Below are 13,493 nucleotides of genomic sequence, written 5' to 3'. Positions count from 1 at the left end.
TCGCTTCATGATTGAAATTGGCACTATTTCACTTGATCACAGGATCCATTGTTAGTAAGATATTTGTTTGACAATAGACCACACATAAGGGTATGCAGGCGTACTATCTTACTATCCATAAGAATCCCTAAAATATAATCCCTTCATGAGTATAATTGATGGCCTTTACTATATTGGAGCTGAGTAGTTGCTAAATTGAAGAATTCCTTTTTGCAAAGGATAGTGAGTAATTTCACTGCCCCCTTTTTTTTCAAATTTTGATAAATCTTCCTCCCAGACCTGTAGCTGGTGAATAATATGAAGAAGTGCCTTTGTGTCACTGTGCACAAACTTATGGACAAGAACAAGAAAGTGAAAGAGAGTTGTACAATTGGTTAGAACATAGATTTGTTACTGATCACTAGATCCTTAACTAATGATCTCACAGTGTTAGTAGATAATAGTTCCTTCAAATAATGATCCTCATATGTCTCGGGTTATTTTTATTTTATTCCACCTTTCATGGCACTGATTTGTAATGTGGAAGAAATTTTCTGATGAAGGCTGGCCACCAACTTCATAGGGCTCCAATTGACGTCCTTCTGTCCAGCTTCTAATTTCTAGTCTTTAAGCTCTCTTGCAATGGTATATGTATATTGATGGGCTGGCCACCAACTTCATAGGGCTCCAATTGACATCCTTCTGTCCAGCTTCTAATTTCTAGTCTTTAAGCTCTCTCACAATAGTATATGTATATTGATGGGCCTTTCTGGACTATCTATATAAGCAGTTGATCTTTCACTAGATAGACAACGGAGTTAGCAACCTGAAGTTTTCTATCACATTATTATTTTAAAAGACAGTCACATACAAAACACAAAAAAAGGCCATGATGAGGTCTGTTAACAAATGGGTCCTATCTATTCCAGGTATTCATTAATATTAAGCAAATATTGTCTTTGCCAAATGCCTTTCACATAGTTATGTGCATACTGGTCTCTTAGAATCAATATTGAACTGTATTCATTCAATTCTTCAAAGGTTGATGATCTAAGAGCATGCTTGGACATTAAGTTCTCAGGTTGAAGTCTCTGATTAGATCTTCATTTAATAATGATTCTAAGTATGAAGGGGATCCTTTGAGTCTGAATTAAAAAAAAATGTCACAGGATTAATTTCGGCCACTGAACAAATTTCTATCTTCACAAGATATCAACAGTCTAACGTTGCTACTAAATAACTCAGAGGATTAGGAGGGTCGAATTGATCTGGGTGCTTCCTCAATGAAATTCTTCAGATAATGACTATGTTGTAAATAAAATACAAGAGTACCTTGATGTGACAATGGATCTTAAGAGATGCCACAAATGATCAATGAGCCTCTGTTTTTTCTTCTTTAAGGGCTGAAATTATAATGCTCGAGAACTGATCAAAGAGGCTAAAATACTTCAATTAAATGTTATGAAGGTTGAAATGTTCTTAGAAAAGGTCTGACACAGGCTTGTCCCTTTTATTTCTTTTAACTTGCATATTCTTAGAATGTAAGCAGCCCTGGATATAACCTGGTCTTGCACAAGGTTTCTTAGAGGGATGAATAGATATCTTCGACCATCATCTTTGTTCTTAAACCTACTCCTGACAAATCCAAACTTAAGAAACTGAGAGTAGGTTTGAGGTTTGTCCTTTGGAGGCCCGAAATACCTAGAGCAGAATAGCACACACTGCCACAGGAAATTACTTCATGATCACAGGGAACTTGTCAAGTTGCAAAATTTTTCCTTAACAAAGAACTGAGCTTCCTCCTTGGGAACTTGGAAACGTCCTCCCAAAAATACCCAAGTTTAGTGAAAAATTATTTTTTATAGAGGCATGTAGACACCAGTTAGAAAGAATTAATGCCCAGCAAAAATCCCTCACACAAAATAAAGTTAAAGGAACCCGAGCGTTGCCTTAACAGAAATTTAATTGGATTTTCGTCAATTTCTCCCCCAGGTACATAAATTTCATCCTTCACTCTATTTCTAATTAATTTGAGAGATCTTCTTGAATCCTTACCTTCATATTTGCAGGGAACGAATGCATGGAGACTTGTCAAAAACCTTATTTTAGTGATTTATCCTTTCTTGGGCTTGTCCTTACCTGTGCTTTGATACCATGTTAAGTTTGGTTAACATGTTCTTTGCATGGGATAGTTACTTCAATTTTCCACATTAGCCCAATTATCAATTCATTTCTTATCATAATATCATAATATCACATTGATAGTAACTGAAGAAAAAATATAAAATATAGATGCAGAGGACAAGCCAAGACAAGAGTACACACAGATATGGCTCAAGCCAAGGAAAAACCCCAAGATGGGGAAAACCCTTAATCAATTCTTCCATTATTAATATGAAATGTTTAGTAGAGGGAGAGTACAATACTTTTAAGGTCAAAATGACTTTCCAATGAGAAGATCTCATGATACTGCACTTAGATGCATAGCTGTGCCGAAAGGTGCAATTCTGGAAAGACAAATATTGATGATGAAATTTCTATGTTCTGGAGTCCTGGAGAGGGTTTGATGGAAAATGGTCACATCCTTCCTCCATTTCTCATGGATCCTTTCTTCAGCCATGCCTTCCTTTCTCAGGCAGATCTGCACATGTATAAACTTCAATGGTTGGTGTAGGAATGATAATTGATGAGGGTTCCTCCTTCACACAACAACCTTCCTACTAACACCTTTGCTTTGACTAGCTGTTAGATTGGGAAATGATACTATCCCACATCCAGGATAAGTCTTGCGGCCTCCTATAAGCCTTCCAAACCCCTATCTAAGATTGAGAAGGCCTGTGGCTCTCCTGGAGCACACAGCTAGGGTTGCAGCCTATTGAAGGATAGAGATACCCAAACATAATGGGCCCAAAACATTAAACAAAGCTCCTCTGAAGTGACCTTGATGGAGACACAAAGATACCCATAAAAATAGTCCTAAAAACCCTGTGGCTGATTATCTGAGGGAAGATGGACCTTATGCAGAGAATAACTTAGAAACAAACCTTCCTCAGACCTACGACTGTCCTACTTGGAGAAACTCGACCCTAGAGCAGAAGATAACCCACAAATAATCCTTCCTCATACCTTCAGCTACCTCAAACATATTTTCTAGTGATTTGTTGTGTCCAAAATGAGGGAGAAGGCTCCTTTATATATACAATTTGATGTTGTTGAAGAGACATGATTCTTGGTTTTTATCAAGCTGACATATAGGAGGTCGACCTTGTTAATTTTACATAAATTCAAAATCATGCTTCTCCTTCACCAAATTTGATGATATTTAGGTCTATTTTGGTCCTCTCGAAAATAGGAATTCAATGCCACAATTATCTTCCTCAAAGGATCTATCCAAAGTGGGATTTTGCCCTATTTTCCAATTTTAGCATAGACATCATTGACAGGGAGTGCAAGAACAACATTTATGGAACAACCTCCACTCACTCCAAAATACAGGTAGATATTTTTTAAGAGCAATAGAGAACTCAAATCATGACTGTACATAGTTCAAATCATATTATCGTTTCCTTTGTTTATTTTCTTTGAAGGGGTAGTTCTGCCATTCTCTCTCTTTGAATTCTTGAAGTAGGGCATCATAGCTTTAAGTTGTTCTTTTTTTAGGATTCTTAATTCCCTTCCCATTCATTTCTTCATTTGAACCATGTTGAGATGATTGAACAGAGTTGGGGTCCATTTGTTTCATATCAATTTTGTTACCTTGGATCTGCCTCTTATGTGGATTAACATGGGAGTGTGATTCACTTTCTAGATGCAAGCCATCTGTAACCTACAAATTTTCAGCTAACACCCATGTAACAAATCCTGATGTGTTGTTGCCACCTTCAGAAGTTTCAATCAGAGAACCTGAATCCTCCAATATGTCACCTTGAACCTTTGTTTCTGGCATCTCATCCTTCCCTTGTAATATTTTAGCTTCAATCAGTTCTTCAATAGCTTCCTAATTCTGCACAGTCACTTAAGTATTCCTTGCAATCTAATTCTTCCTACTTATAGGTTTAGCCCCATTTGGTTCTTCAACAACTTCAGAATTCAACAAAGTTTCATTGTCTCTATCATTGGTGGTGTTTCCAATTCCAATATTTCCATCTAAAGGTTTGGTTTCCTTTTGATCTTCAACAACTTCAAATTTCTGCAAAGTTAATCCATTCATATCACTTCTTCCAGAAGAATTTTTTGAATCAGTGCTTGTGATTTAATTACCATCCTTGGTAGATTCATCAACAGGTCATTCTTTTGGATTGTTTGAAATTTCTTGTTTGAGGCTAAAAGGTCTTTCACTAAACTTTTACGGTAAGTATATTTCAGAAGATGCCTTTTCCAATGATATCCAGGAAGTTCTCTTTCCAGCCATGTCCTTATCTACAGTTTCCTTCATGTCTGCATGTACCCATTGCTCTTTTTCTGGTCCAAATTAAAGCGAGATGTTCTACAAACTTGATTTGGATCACTTTCAGATTCTACACCAACATAGCTCTTTCTCTGCCCTAACTTGGGGTATTTTGGGTGGGTAAGAGGTATCTTCTTCAGCTCAACCTTTGGTGGAGTTGCTTCATGATAGAATGATGGCATGGGAGATGCTTTAAATGTCAAACTTTTCCTAAGCATGTTTATCTCAACTTCTTGTAGCTCCTTTGGTTTAACTTGCAATTGGTTTTTCTTCACTTCCTTTGCATTCAATTTTTCCTCTAATTTTGTGAAAAACACTTTATGCTTCTCAGCTCTCTCATTACATCTAAAGATAAAAACAGCTCCAGAAGGAGCACTGCCAGACTTTCCCTTAGAATCTTTGATTGATTTTGCACTTGCAGTTGAGGAAAAAGTGGAATGAGCATCTTCCTCCTAGTTGGAATGAGCATCTTCCTCTAGCTTTGTATTCACTTTCTTGGGAGGATTCACGTTCTGGTCATGTAGATGCGTATTTTCAGAGAGCAAAGGATTGCAGGAAGCTTGTGTATCTAATTCATTGACATCTTATCTGTTTTAGAAATTGAAGAAGATGGGGTATAGGAACCAAAACATCCTTATTGCAATTGTTCACATTATATTCTCAATTTGCACTATTGAAATCAAAATCTGTTTATAAGATATCATCAATTGGCTAGAATTTTTTAAAAGAACTTGATTTCTCAATTCTTGAAAAACTAAAACAACATTGCAATGATTTCCTTCGCTTGGGGAGATCCAACTGAACCTTACTACCATTATAGATTTTATCATTTGGGTAAATTGATCTGATATGCTCAGTTATTGTAATTTGATGATGTGGTCCAGAAATCAAATCGCAGATGGTAGGAAGTCTTGACTATCTCAAAAGTAGTTTTCATATGGCTACAAGCAATGCAAATGGAGGATTTTTGAATGCTCAATTCTAGATAGCTAGGACTGACGAAAACTGGGAACACAACATATTGAGAGATGTTGGCAGAACCATCCTTGTACTTATTTTAAATACTCTTGAGATGGATTAACATTAGTTATGTTGATCGGTTTGTAGATTAGAAGGAAAACTACCAAATGTATAGCGAAGTATGAAAGGAAGATTGAAGAGCTTACTAGGGAGTATGAATTGAAGAAAAATGAATGCCACGAGGCCTTGATGTCCCTTAATGACCCTAATTGTCAAAATGAAAACCTGAGGGCTGAACTCGATAACATGTCATTTCATGTTGAATGTCTAGGTGGAAAAAATTGATCTTTTTTTTCTTATTACAAATAAGCCAATGAATTGGAATTATCTGATGCAAAAAATTCCTTGTTACAGATCAAGCTATAGAAGGCTAAACTTCTCAATTAAGGGAGCTTCAAGACACATATCAAAGGCATAATTTTTTTTGGGCTTCATCAGTTGAAGATGTGAAGGCTAAAATTCAGATAACTTTGGTATTGAATAATACTAGCATAAAAATTTAAGTTGAGTCTTCTTCCTGTACTACACCTTGTCGGATATTCTATGAATAATCTTGTTTAATACTTGGTATAAAATACTAAAGAGAGATTATGATAACGTTTTGGAAGAGGAACATAAATGTGCGAGTGCTATCCCTGACATTGTTGGGATGACATCTGTTGTGCAATCTCTGGGTAAGTGTGATAAATATTCTATTTTTGAGATAACGTTTTATTAATTTTTATGAAGTTGTTAAGTTCTGTAGTTTGAAGATCTCAAGAATAAGTTCAACAAAGAGACAATGTAAAGGAAAAACTTTAAAATAAAGTGTTGAATCTTACAGGAAACTTGTTGATTGCATTCTTTTTATGCATTACACAAGGATTAGCAGGTTAGATAACATGATTTTCTGGTCTTTGTCAGGAAACATCAGAGCATTGTGTAGATGTTGTCCATTGAGTGATGGAGAAATATTAGCGGGAGCTTCTATAGTGGCAGAATTTGATACAAATAGAGACAATGAACTGAGCATCCTATTAATGGTTCTTCAAAGAAAGTGTTCAAATTTGATATTTTTTTACTATTTAGTATTTACTAATCAAGAAAATCAAGGTAAGATGTACAGAATAATATCTTTTGGATCTGAAATTTATTATTAATAAGTTCACAAATTCATTGATTAGAGCTATTTCCATGGGCAGTGGTTATTTTTTCCGATACTGCACCAGTTGTCATGTCAGTTTTGGATGGGTATAATGTGTGTATCTTTGCATATGGGAAAACTAGAACTGGGAAGACATTTACCATGGAGGGAACACATGACAATAGGTGAGTAAACTATCGAACATTGGAGGAGCTCTTTCATGTAGCTAATGAGAGAAATGGATTATTTAAATACGATATCTCAATAAGCGTATTGGAAGTTAACAATGAGTAGATTCATGATCTACTTTCATCCCCAACTCAGCCAGGGCATACTGTTAAAAAGTAACTTCTGCCTTTCTTGGTGTTTAAGTTCATTTCTAGTTTCTTGAGCATAGATGAGATAGATTTGATACATATACTATTCTATTCTACGAAACAGTTTTAGTATATTTAATTGAGAATGACTCAGTGGTTTGTCATTAGGCTTGAAGTAAAGCAAGGTAGCAGAAGGTGTCCATCATGTTGCAGGCCTTGTTGAAGCACAAGGCCTCTCTGTCAGTTGCATGGTGGATGGAATTGATCCTAAGGATGTCCTGGCCGAGATCGACGAAGGAGAGGTCGAGATTTCCAAAAAATGGAGGAAGAATTCTCAATTGGTAATTGAAATGAAAGCCTTTAATTATTTTTATTGTTGGTTATTTGTTCATTTGTTTATGGTTTTTAAGGTTTAATGAAGTTGAAAACTGGAAGAAGGTGGTCTGTGAATTTTCTTTCAAAACCATGGGGATTTTGAGACATTTAGGGGCCTTTGACTATCATTTAGGGGCTAATGTTGTGATGATTCAACACCTCTCTTCAAGCCTCACTTTGGCTTAGATGTGCTAGTCACTGCCAATCAATTTCTAGACCTTTCTCTTATACCATGTTGAAAATTGACCCCAGTATTTGCACTTGGTTAGCATGCTTATCTCATGATGGGAATCCTTCCAACAAAAACCACTTTCCAAGTCATTTCTGCTGGGAGAAAGTTTGGAGAATGTTCCATGTCGCTAGAACTAAGAAAATCTCACTAATAGGACTTTGCTAGCCAGTGTGTACCATGCCAGGAACCAAAACATCTATTTTTAGCTAATAATGGAAGTAGAATCAATGTTTTATATAGTTTAACAAGTATAGTAGATCAAATTTACCTAGCAATTGAACCTATGAAACAAAGTTGTGTAATTATAAGTATGATATATATATAGAGATAGCCCCTCAACAAACTCAGTGCTTCAAAGTTTTTTTTTTTTCAACTATGATGTTGCCCATAAGGAATTTGAAAGGAGAGGTAAACACACTCTCACATTACACATTATTGTTGTTTTCTTTCAACCTACACAACTACAAACCTTATCAATACAAAAATAAATATTGTAGTAGAAATGTAGTAAAAGGTCTTTTATTATCAACACTGAAACCATTGGAAGACGTCCTTGACAAGGACTGCAAGAATGAAATTTAGGGAACAACCTCCACTCACTCAAAAATACAAGTAGATATTTTATAAGAGCAACCGAGAACTCAAATCACGATTGTACATAGTTCAAATCATATTATCGTTTCCTTTGTTTATTTTCTTTGAAGGGGTAGTTATGCAATTCTCTCTCTTTGAATTCTTTAGGTAGGGCACAATAGCTTTAAGTTGTTCTTTTTTTCCCATTTGTTTCTTCAGCTGAACCATGTTGAGATGATTGAATAGAGTTGGGGTCCATTTGTTTCATATCAGTTTTGTTGCTTGGATCCACCCCTTACGTGGATTAACATGGGAGTGTGATTAACTTTCCATATGCAAGCCATCTGTAACCTACAAATTTTTAGCTAACACCCCTGTAACAAAGCCTGAATCCTCCAATATGTCACACCTTCAGAAGTTCAATAAGAGAACTTGAATCCTCCAATATGTCACCCTGAACCTTAGTTTTTGGCATCTCATCCTTCCCTTGTAATATTTTAGCTTCAATCAGTTCTTCAACAGCTTCATACTTCTACACAGTTAGGCTCACTTTAGTAGTCTTTGAAATCTCATTCTTCCTACTTATAGGTTCAGTCCCATTTGGTTCTTCTTCAACAACTTTAGAATTCAACAAAGTTTCACTGTCTCTATCATTGGTGGTGTTTCCAATTCCAATCTTTCCATCTAAAGGTTTGGTTTCCTTTTGATCTTCAACAACTTCAAATTTCTGCATAGTTAATCCATTTATGTCACTTCTGCTAAAAGAATTTTTTGAATTAGTGCTTGTGATTTAATTACCATCCTTGGTAGATTCATCAATAGGTCAGTCTTTTGGATTGTTTGAAATTTCTTGTTTGAGGCTAAAAGGTCTTTCACTGGACTTTTACGGTAAATATTTTTCAGAAGATGCATTTTTCAATGATCTCTTGGCAGTTCTCTTTCCATCCATGTCCTTATCTATAGTTGTATTCATGTCTGCATGTACCCATTTCTCTTTTTTCTAGTCCAAATTAAAGAGAGATGTTCTACAAAACTTGATTTGGATCACTTTCAGATTCTACACCAGCATAACTCTTTCTCCACCCTAACTTGGGGTATTTTGGGTGGGTAAGAGGTATCTTCTTCAACTCAACCTTTGGTGGAGTTACTTCATGATAAAATGATGGCATGGGAGTTGCTTTAAATGTCAAACTTTTCTTAATCATCTTTATCTCGGCTTCTTGCAGCTCCTTTGGTTTAGCTTGCAATTGGTTTTTCTCTGCTTCCTTTACATTAAATTTTTCCTCTAATTTTGTGAAAAACACTTCAGGTTTCACTCTCGCATTACATCTAAAGTTGAAATAGTTGCAAAAGGAGCATACCAGACTTTCCCTTAGAATCTTTGATTGATTTTGTGCTTGCAGTTGAGGAAAAAGTGGAATTAGCATCTCCCTCTTGGTTGGAATGAGAATATTCCTCTGGTTAGAATGATACTCTTCCTCTAGCTTTGTATTCACTTGCTTGGGAGGATTCACATTTTGGTCATGTAGATACATATTTTTAGAGAGAAAAAGATTACAGGCAATTTGTGTATCCAGTTCATTGACATCTTGTCTATTTTAGGAACTGAAGAATATGGGGTATAGGAACAAAAAAATCCTTATTGCAACTGTTCACATTATATTATGGATTTTCACTATTGAAATCAGAATCTGTTTATAAGATATCTCCAATTCTCTATAATTTTTTAAAAGAACTTGATTTCTCAGTTCTTGAAAAGTTCAAACAATAGTGCAATGATTTCCTTTTCTTGGGTAGATCCAACTTAAACTTACTACAATTATAGGTTGTATCATTTGCTTAAATTGATCGGATATGCTTAGTTATTATAATTTGTTGATATGATCCAGAAATCAAATCATAGATGATAGGAAGTTCTAACTATATCAAAAGTACTCTTTCATGTGGCTATAGGCAATGCAAATGGAAGATTTTTGAATGCTCAATTCTAGCTAGGGATGACGAAAACTGGGAACACAAGGTATTGAGAGATGTTGGCAGAGTCATCCTTGCACTTCTTTTAAATACTCTTGAGATGGAATAACATTAGTTATGTTGATTAGTTTGTAGATTAGAAGGAAAACTCCCAAATGTATAGTGGAGTATGAAAGGAAGATTGAAGAGCTTGCTAGGGAGTATGAATTGAAGAAAAATTAATGCCATGAGGCTTGTATGTCCTTAATGACCCTAATTGTCAAAATGAAAACTTGAGGACTGAACTTGATAACATGTCATTTCATGTTGAATGTCTAGGTGGAACAAATTGATCTTTTTTTTCTTATTACTGATAAGCCAACGAATTGGAATTATCTGATGCAATAATTTCCTTGTTATAGATCAAGGTATAGAAGGCAAAACTTCTCAATCAAGGGAGCTTCAAGACACATACCAAAGGCATAATTTTTTTTTGGCTTCATCAGTTCAAGACTTGAAGGCTAAAATTCAGATAACTTTGGTATTGAATAATACTAGCGTACAAATTTAAGTTGAGTCTTCTTCCTGTACTGCACCTCGTCAGATATTCTATGAATAATCTTGTCAAATACTTGGTAGAAAATACTAAAGTGAGATTATGATAACCTTTCGGAAGAGGCACATAAATGTGCCAGTGCTATCCCTGACATTGTTGGGATGACATCTGCTATGCAATCTCTGGGTAAGTGATAAATATTATGTTTCTAAGAAAATCATTGCTAATGTTTTATTAATTTTTATGAAGTTGTTAAGTTCTGCAATTTGAAGACCTCAAGAATAATTTGAACAAAGAGACAATGTAAAGGAAAAAGATTTAAAATAAAGTGTTGAATCTTGCAGGCACTTGTTGATTGCATTCTTTTTATGCATTACACAAGGATTAGTAGGTTAGATAACATGATTTTCTGGTCTTTTTCAGGAAACATTAGAGCATTCTGTAGATGTTGTCCATTGAGTGATGGAGAAATATCAACGGGAGCTTCTGCAATGGCAGAATTTGATACAAATAGAGACAATGAACTGAGCATCATGTTAATGGTTCTTCAAAGAAAGTGTTCAAATTTGATCGTGTTTTTAGTATTTACTAATCAAGAAAATCAAGGTAAGATGTACAGAATAATATCTTTTGGATCTGAAATTTATTATTAATAAGTACACAAATTCATTGATTAGAGCTATTTCAATGGGCAATGGTTGCTTTATTGATACTGCACCAGTTGTCATGTCAATTTTGGATGGGTATAATGTGTGTATCTTTGCGTATGGGAAAACTGGAACTCGGAAGGCATTTACCATGGAGGGAACACATGATGATAGGGGAGTAAACTATTGAACATTGGAGGAGCTCTTTCATGTAGCTAATGAGAGAAATGGATTATTTAAATACGATATCTCAGTAAGCGTATTGGAATTTTACAATGGCCAGATTCATGATCTACTTGCATCCCCAAATGAACTAAGGCATACTGTTAAAAAGTAACTTTTGTTTTTCTTGGTGTTTAAGTTCATTTCTAGTTTCCTGAACAAAGATGAGATAGATTTGATACATATACTGTTCTATTCTATGAAACAGTTTTAGTATATTGAATTGAGAATGACTTTGTGGTCTGTCGTTAGGCTTGAAGTAAAGCAAGGTAGCAGAAGGTGTCCATCATGTTCTAAGCCTTGTTGAAGTACAAGTACACACTATGAATGAGGTTTGGGATGTTTTCCAAACTGGAAGCAGTGCAAGGGCCATGGTTCTGCCATAGTAGTCGTTCTCACTGGTGCGCATTCTTTCATCATGGCTCACTTCATACTGCTACATAAAATGGATAAATCAGGATAAATTCAGCGAAGAACATATAATAAACTTGCCCCTATGCTACAACTTATTGGGCAATTTTGTTGAATAAAAAATATTGACTAAATTGAGCCGAACAATACCAATTTGTAAAATAGTTGATAACCTGCTTGAAGCAATTATCAAAATTTATCTTATAGTTTATGTGAGAGAAAGTACTTATTTGAATAGTTTAAGACCCACTCAAAGAAAATTATAGTATTTTATTTTTGCATGTGAGAATTACTTGATTTATATGACAATATCAACTAGTGAGGCAGTTCTGATTTGTTTGTGTTGTTTGCTATGGTAACGAGTTATTGAAAGTTTGTGATTTCAATGTTACCATGCACAATGTACTTTGTGTGATGGTAAAGGGAGAAAACTTAATCAGTGGGGAATGTACCAGGAGCAAGTTGTGGCTTGTTGATCTGGCAAAAAGTGAGAGAATAGCAAAAACAGATGTTCAATGGGAGTGCCTTATGGAAGCTCAATCTATCAGCAAATCTCTTTCTATTCTTGGTGATGTTATATCTATGTTAGCAACCAAAAACAACCACATACCCTATAGGTTTGTTGCATTGCAACTATCTGAAGGGTTCAAAAGAGTTTCACTATTATTCATTTGTCACTTCCTTTTGCATATGCTGTCTCTTTTTGAAATCAGATTTAATAATGACATGACTGTTGTTTTTGGTGATTTTAGGAATTCTAAGCTTACAAATTTGCTCCAAGATTCATTAGGTTCCATTCCAATACATTTTCTCTTCATGTGCTTTTTCCTTTAAGTTCATTGAACTTTTCCACTAGAGTGAGGGGCATAGAACTAGGTCCAACATGGAAAAAATTTGATTCCTGTGAGATTTTGAAGTATAAACAAATGGTACTTTCAAATAAATTGATTTTACATTGCTAGTTAGCATACAATTAGAATGATTTTGCATGCATATTTTCAATGAGTATTGTTATTGAATTCATAACATTCCTTATACGTTAGGTTGGTTAGGCTATTCCTGAAAGTGTGAATGCCTTTGTGTAGTTTGAGAAGGCCAAACAAGAAGGAAAGGTAAAGGATGACATGATGCAGAAGATGGATGAGAACATGCAAAACTTGGATGTGAAACTTAAGGGTTGAAATTATAATGCTCGAGAACTGATCAAAGAGGCTGAAATACTTGAAGTAAAGGTTATGAAGGTTGAAATGTTCTTAGAAAAGGTCTGACATAGGCTTGTCCCTTTTATTGCTTTTAACTTGCATATTCTTAGAATGTAAGTAGCCCTAGATATAATCTTCAAGAGACGGTAATGCTTATTTTCATTTTTTATTTAACTTTCTTTTTAAGTGCTAAAGCTTTCATTTGTTTGGTTCAGTGTATTAAAGTAAGATTTTTCCTAATATTACTAGTCATGCAGGTAAAGGATCTTGAAGCACAACTTGAGGCCAAAGTGAAAGGGAATGACTACAGACACAAAAATAACTAGAAGAATAACTTGAAATCAGGCTCAAAGAGGAGAGACAAAAAGTAGAGAAGGAGATATTGCAATATCTGAAAAGCTTAAAGGAAAATAACATATGTGTAGAAATATTCAAG

The 13,493-nt window shown here is 35.1% G+C and overlaps 1 pseudogene; it reads left to right on the top strand.

Annotated features, from left to right (window-relative positions):
- LOC149147688 (kinesin-like protein KIN-14R) overlaps window positions 1–13,036 on the top strand; it is a 91,452-nt pseudogene extending 78,416 nt beyond the window's left edge.
- The last annotated feature ends 457 nt before the right edge of the window (window positions 13,037–13,493 follow it).

Source organism: Pinus tabuliformis, chromosome 9 (genome assembly GCF_031772625.1).
Source record: "Pinus tabuliformis cultivar Carrire ecotype Pingquan chromosome 9, CPIR1, whole genome shotgun sequence".
Lineage (NCBI taxonomy): Eukaryota > Viridiplantae > Streptophyta > Pinopsida > Pinales > Pinaceae > Pinus > Pinus tabuliformis.
The sequence above is the reverse complement of the archived record's forward strand: the minus strand, read 5'-3'. Positions and strand labels throughout refer to the sequence as shown.